The 6,000-nt window shown below is 33.5% G+C and overlaps 1 protein-coding gene across 1 annotated transcript in view; it reads left to right on the top strand.

The window, feature by feature from the left end:
• Positions 1–309: 309 nt before the first annotated feature.
• The window catches only part of Dh44 (corticotropin-releasing diuretic hormone 44), a 75,320-nt gene continuing 69,629 nt past the window's right edge, over positions 310–6,000 (top strand). Inside the window, exon 1 of the mRNA XM_031974719.1 lies at positions 310–684. The gene's annotated coding sequence lies outside the window, so the exon portion shown is untranslated. The remainder of the gene's footprint in view (positions 685–6,000) is intronic.

The raw sequence follows: 6,000 nt of genomic DNA, 5'->3' as shown, positions 1-6,000 counted from the left end.
TTTAAATATATCTCGCCGCAATGTAAAACAGTTCTCATTTCCCTTAATCTCTAATAAATAAATAAATAAATAAATAAATGTATAAATAAATATATAAATAAATAAATGTATAATTAAATAAATGTACAAATAGGTAAATAATTCTATAAATTAATAAATAAACCTGATAAGCACAGATTCGATAAAAACACTGGGACGAGAGGGTTAAAGAAAGGAATCGGTCCGCGGAGGCAACAGTTCGACGGCGGTAAGCCGCGTCGAGCGGCGTCGAGGCGAGTCGGCACGGCCGGCTATAAAAGCCCTCTCGCACCGAGCCGTCGACGTCACACGTCGTTAGTACTCTGCACGGTGAGGAACTCTGGCGTACCACCTGTTATCCCAGGACGAAACCGCTCGGTTATCATTCACGCACGAGAAAAAAATATATAAATCGTAGTCTATCGAGTCTCGAGTGAAGAGGACCTCGAGGTATATCGCTGTGTGCCCACGGAACACCGGAAGTTGCTTCGTCAGGATCGCGGCTCGATAAGGTCTCGAGGGAAGGTCCTCGATTTGACGTGCCTGCCGCGTTTCCCCAAGGAATCAACCCATATTCGAGTTTGTTTCGAGGAAGAGATTTCTCTGTGAAGAAGACAATTTCTCAGCGACGACGCTGTCAACGGCTACGACCTTGTAACTCGAAAGGTAAGTGGTCCTCCGACGTTTTTCGCCCGTATTCGCTTTTCTTCTTCCCCTCGAGACGCTTCCTTTAGATTTCTTGTTCAGAACAAATTTTGGAGAACTAAACATTAACACTTGATTTACCAACACTTACAGTTTTGTCTATTGCTGTTGGAAAAATTGGTATTCCTTCATTTAGATGTTAGAAATTAGAAGTTTAATCTTTTGCACTCATATATTATGCTGGAGATGGCAATACAAATTTGTTGTACTTTATTTGTGGTACTTTAAACGGTACCACACTTTAAAGGATTGTTAAAACTAAATCTTATTATAATTATAATAAATAAAATAAATATAAAACGTTGAATTCTACCACTGCAAATTACTTTAATTTATTTCCCTAAGAATACATACAGGTTTACACCTAACAACATTGAAATTAAATCGAATGCGAAGTGTTAACATTAGAAAATTAGGGTATATCTTTGCGTAAGTGCGTCAATGAAAATCAATCCAAACATTTTGCAAATAATGTTTATAAAATTCGATATTAGTCGAATTCCTTCGTTCCGTGAATCTAGTGCTAACCGAGCGAATCATTCACTGAAGTAATTTTACAAAACAAAAAGTAGAGAAAATTAGTGGAATTACGTAGATAAAGAAGCAATCGAGTGCTTTAATCCTTTACAGACGAGAATTTGTCAAATCTTTAGAAACCGTTTCCATAAACAATTTAATGATATATCAAAATTTTAAATATTAGAAAAAGAAAGAAAATGGTGCATCGATCTCCCATTATTTGAATAATTAAATTGTCAATTTTAGATATGACAGTTTGAAGTCGTTATTAGGCGGACATTCGACCGCAGAGGGTTAATATCGAAGTTTAGAAAGTTTCGAAAAGTAGAATTGGTCAGGTTTGACCTGAGAACAACTGGAACGTTACGTTTCATTTCTTTCGTGTTAATTTCGTCAGCTACGGCTTCGATATTCCTATTTTATCTTCAGCTTGTCTCGTTCGGGAGCTATTAACCCCTTACCTCGCGATTTCTTTGGCGACCACGTTAAAACCGCTACTTTATTAATTTATTGGGAGGAAAAGGAATTCTGTGTTCGCCGGAAATCTTTGTTTACTTTGTTGATTGAACTTTATTAATGGAGAATGTAGTATTGGATTTCGATTTAGAGGAAATTAACGGCGTTTCTTTTACTGAACTCTAATTTTTGCCGTGAGCCTCTTTTAACACTAGAAATACCGAGAGTGTAATAGGATTAATATGTGATTCTGTAAAAAATTGTAATAATAGATTTTTTTTCGATTTCTTCGTATATTCATTATAGTATTCGAATGAAAGTATTTAGTTTTAAAATCATGTTGGATATTTAACGCTATCAAGATATCAATAATTGCGAAATAAGAACATTGAAACCCGTCGTTTTAGGTGTAGTAGTTCTAGTGTTAATATTATAAAATAAAAGTTGATTATAAATTTTTAACGTTTTGTTATCCAAAATTAGTATTTCTTAGTAACAAATTTTAATGTCACTCAGAAAAATTCTTTTGAAAAAGTCTTCAAAAGTTTAAGTGAAAAAATGTATACAACTTTGTGCAATCACTTCTATTGGCAAATTTATGTAATTTACAATTATAAGGACTTAGAGTTGCCAAGTCTTTAGCCAAACTATCATTTTCCTTGTTCTCTGTTTAAGCAAACATAGCTTAGAGCGAAATTTCAGTGTCAGTAAGAGAAATTCTTTAAAAAAAGGTTTCAAAAATTGAATCACAAAATGAATATAATTCGTATGCAATCACTTGTGTTAGAAAACGTATATAATTCACAATTATAGGAATTTAGAGTTGCCATGTTTCTGAACAAACTATCACTTGCCTTGCTTCGTATTTAAACAAATCAAGCTTACAAGTGAATACCACTATCAATCAGAAAAACACTTTTGAAAAAGAATTCAAAAACTTGAGTAAAAAAAGCAGTATAATCTTATGCAATCACATTTATTGGAAAACTTACACAGTTCAAAATTATAGGAATTTCGAGTTACCATGTTTTTGAACAAACTATCACTTTCCCTGCTTTCTATTTAAACAAATATAGCTTAAGCCAAGAAACGTGATTACTTCGCTATCTTTCTATCTACCTGTACGAGTATGGAAGATTCTATCGCGTTTGGAACGGTGTGTGCAGTTCGCGGGTGAGAGGTTCGCAGCGTTGCACGCGCCCCGAGATCGCTGGAATTTTAACATCTGTTGCGGATAGTGGCGACGAGATTAGGCGAACGGTCGGTCGTTTTATTTATCTTCGGCTTTCCTTGGCCGACCAAGGTGGTTCAAGTGCGTGACGTATGATTCGTGCCGCTCGTAGGCTTGTCGTTTACCAGAGGAACGGCGAGGATCGTTTCAGCGAGTGCAATGCTATTAGTTCAATGTGCGTCCCTAATATTAGGTTGTTCTGAAGTTTAGTTTTACTACCATCCGACTCCTCTGTGGAATTATAGTTTAAAGTTGTTAAGGAAGATTTCTATTCGAGCCTTACAATTAGTCCATGATAAACTGTTGAAAGTTGTACTCCAAATGAAGATATGCAGCAAAATCATAAATAAGGTTCCTTGAAGATTAGTGGACCAAGTTGGAAGATTATCTTCTGTATTGAAATAAAGCTTTTTATTGTATAATTTTTATACTATCTTATTGCGTAAGTTATTAGTAGGTATATAAATAAATATATTATATAATTATTGTATTATATAACAAAATTATAGTATTCTTATATTTAGAAAAATTAGTAAAAAATTATTTTATCATTTAAATTTCATATTTAAAAATAACTTTAAATATCCGTAAATAATTTTGAATTAAGTGTTTTAGCGAAGAAAAGTAATCAAGTGTTTTATTAGTATTTACTGAATTATTAAAGACTCTTTTTAGATCCAGAAATTATCTATTCATTGTTAGGATTCTTGAAAAGAGTTTTAAAGAAATGAGAACATTAGAAAACTCTTGAAATGTTCACAAAATATATATTTCGAAACAACTATATCTAAAATAATTATTAAACGGAATATTTCTTTTTCAAAATATAAAGATTTAAGTGGAAAAATTTGAGTTTGAAAGGATTTGTATTTTGCGTAAGACTTTTATAAATAATCATTTAAAATTGTGATAAATGATCCATCACAATCAAAAGCACAGATTGAAATCTTAAAGTTTCAGACAGATCTTGTAATCGAACTTTACAACGTTTCATAGCTTTCATTGAAGTACGTAGTTCTGTGACAGAAACTGTACTAAAAAACGTCTATGACTATGCAAACCGAACATATTGCAATTATCATTTCAAAATATTGATTTCGTATAATAATTACAGAAACGCAATCACGTTTCCTTTGCGAGTATGCAAACAGTGTATTTTATAAATTCATTTAATTTAATCAAACTGTTTGAAGTGTAACGTAATATCAGGCATCGCTGAAGTAGGGGCATCAGTGTAAAGTATGGTAATATGAAAACTTTGTGAATGCTCCGCACTGACGTTGTACTTTTTGTTATCTGATAAGACCATTAACGAAAGAAGCGAGTTTCTACATCATTTTTCTTTTCTGAAATTGAATCATGAACGCGTGAATCTGCATATACTTCCGCGGTTTAACCCCTTCTCCTATAATATCAGATTTGTAATAACAATTTGCAACTGAATTCGACCAACCTAAATGTTAAATATTACTTGTTTATTATCAACTTCTTTATTATTTTTCACATGAATGAAATGTCACTTTCCTATTATCAATTTTTAACCTCTAGAGCGAATGTATACATAGAATAAGTAACAAATTCTTTCTTTTTTCTATTAAATTGTTAACGATAAAATAGTTTTGTCAGTCATAATTGTGAAAGAACTCATAGGATAAGGGGTTAATAATCACACACAAAGGAACAGAGTCCCATACTGATCTGAATAAGGAAAAGTGACTCCAGGACAATAGTGTCCCTTTCCTGTTGTAACCGATAGTATTGTGAGTCGTGAATTCGATCAAAGTGTAATAGGGTTGACATCTCCAATTTATGGAAGTAACAAACATATTTATTAATTCCTAACTCAAAATCAATAAATACAAGTAAAATATGAACAGACTATAAATATTATATACAACAAAAACCTATCAACCATACATAAACTAATAATCAAATCTAATATTTATTTTGTAAAATGAATGTCTCTTTTGTCTCCAACTGTACCTCATTCTCATAACAATCAGTTTATTACAGATACACATAAAATAAATGGAAAAAGTAGAATCAACGAGGCACTATAACCCATGTTATCAATGCAAATGCAAAAGCTACACGTAAACATGAATGATGGAGGTCATAAATATTTTGCTACTATTTTGTTGTATTGGGTGAAGCAAAGAACATCGATTAACTTGGTCTCACAAAACCGGTCAATCTCATTCGTCATTTTTATTAGGGATTTCCGTTAAACGGGTAACAAGAGAGCGAACGCGATAAAGTGAAAAGCATTGTCTGAAAAGGTTACTAAGTACCTTCAGTAATTTACCGCTACTTCCCTCCCATTCAGGTGTGACTCACTCGCCGTTTTATGTTTCGTCAGAGCTTAGAAACTCGCGCTCAGGTAGCCGAACGATAAGTCACGTGTGCACCTTTCAGAATTATTCGATTTCTCGTTTCAGTATCTTACTTCAGCTTTGCTTTACACTCCCGTGCCCGCTAATTAACGCGAGAGGTTAACGATCAACTGCGCGGAATCTTCGCGTGATATCGCGTTGCGTGCCCCGCACAGAGAAATCCTGGTGCACTGTGAATAATAAATTAAGCCACCTTAAGCTTGTCATATAAACTTGCTTTTATTATAGATTCTAATTTGAAAAAAGTCTTAGACAATTATCGTCTTCCTTCTACGCGCAATTCGTCGCTTTTTTAGCTTAGTAATTATAAGAATGGATTCTACATTTGTGTTGGTCAGATGTGCATGTACGGTACTCTTTTTCTGTGCAAATAATCGATGACACGTGGCTTTTTGCCCTAGGAAAAACAATTGGGTGTCGGAGACTTTGGAATGTAAGTTTTGTATGTACAAGATGTCCCATTTTAATGTATAATTGTAATTGTGTTTGGAACTATTCGTTATTTATCCTCTTGCGCTGGAAAGATGATGACGTCGAGATATTTTTCGTCCAAAATTGCCACTGACGTAGTATATACATCGATAGCCTTGTTACATTACACATACTAAATTGTTTTGAAATGTGAATGGTTCACTTCTCAAAGCAATTAACTTCACTTTTTTCATTTTTTAAGATTTT

The sequence above is a fragment of the Nomia melanderi genome, chromosome 12 (assembly GCF_051020985.1).
Source record: "Nomia melanderi isolate GNS246 chromosome 12, iyNomMela1, whole genome shotgun sequence".
In the NCBI taxonomy this organism is placed as follows: domain Eukaryota; kingdom Metazoa; phylum Arthropoda; class Insecta; order Hymenoptera; family Halictidae; genus Nomia; species Nomia melanderi.
The sequence above is the reverse complement of the archived record's forward strand: the minus strand, read 5'-3'. Positions and strand labels throughout refer to the sequence as shown.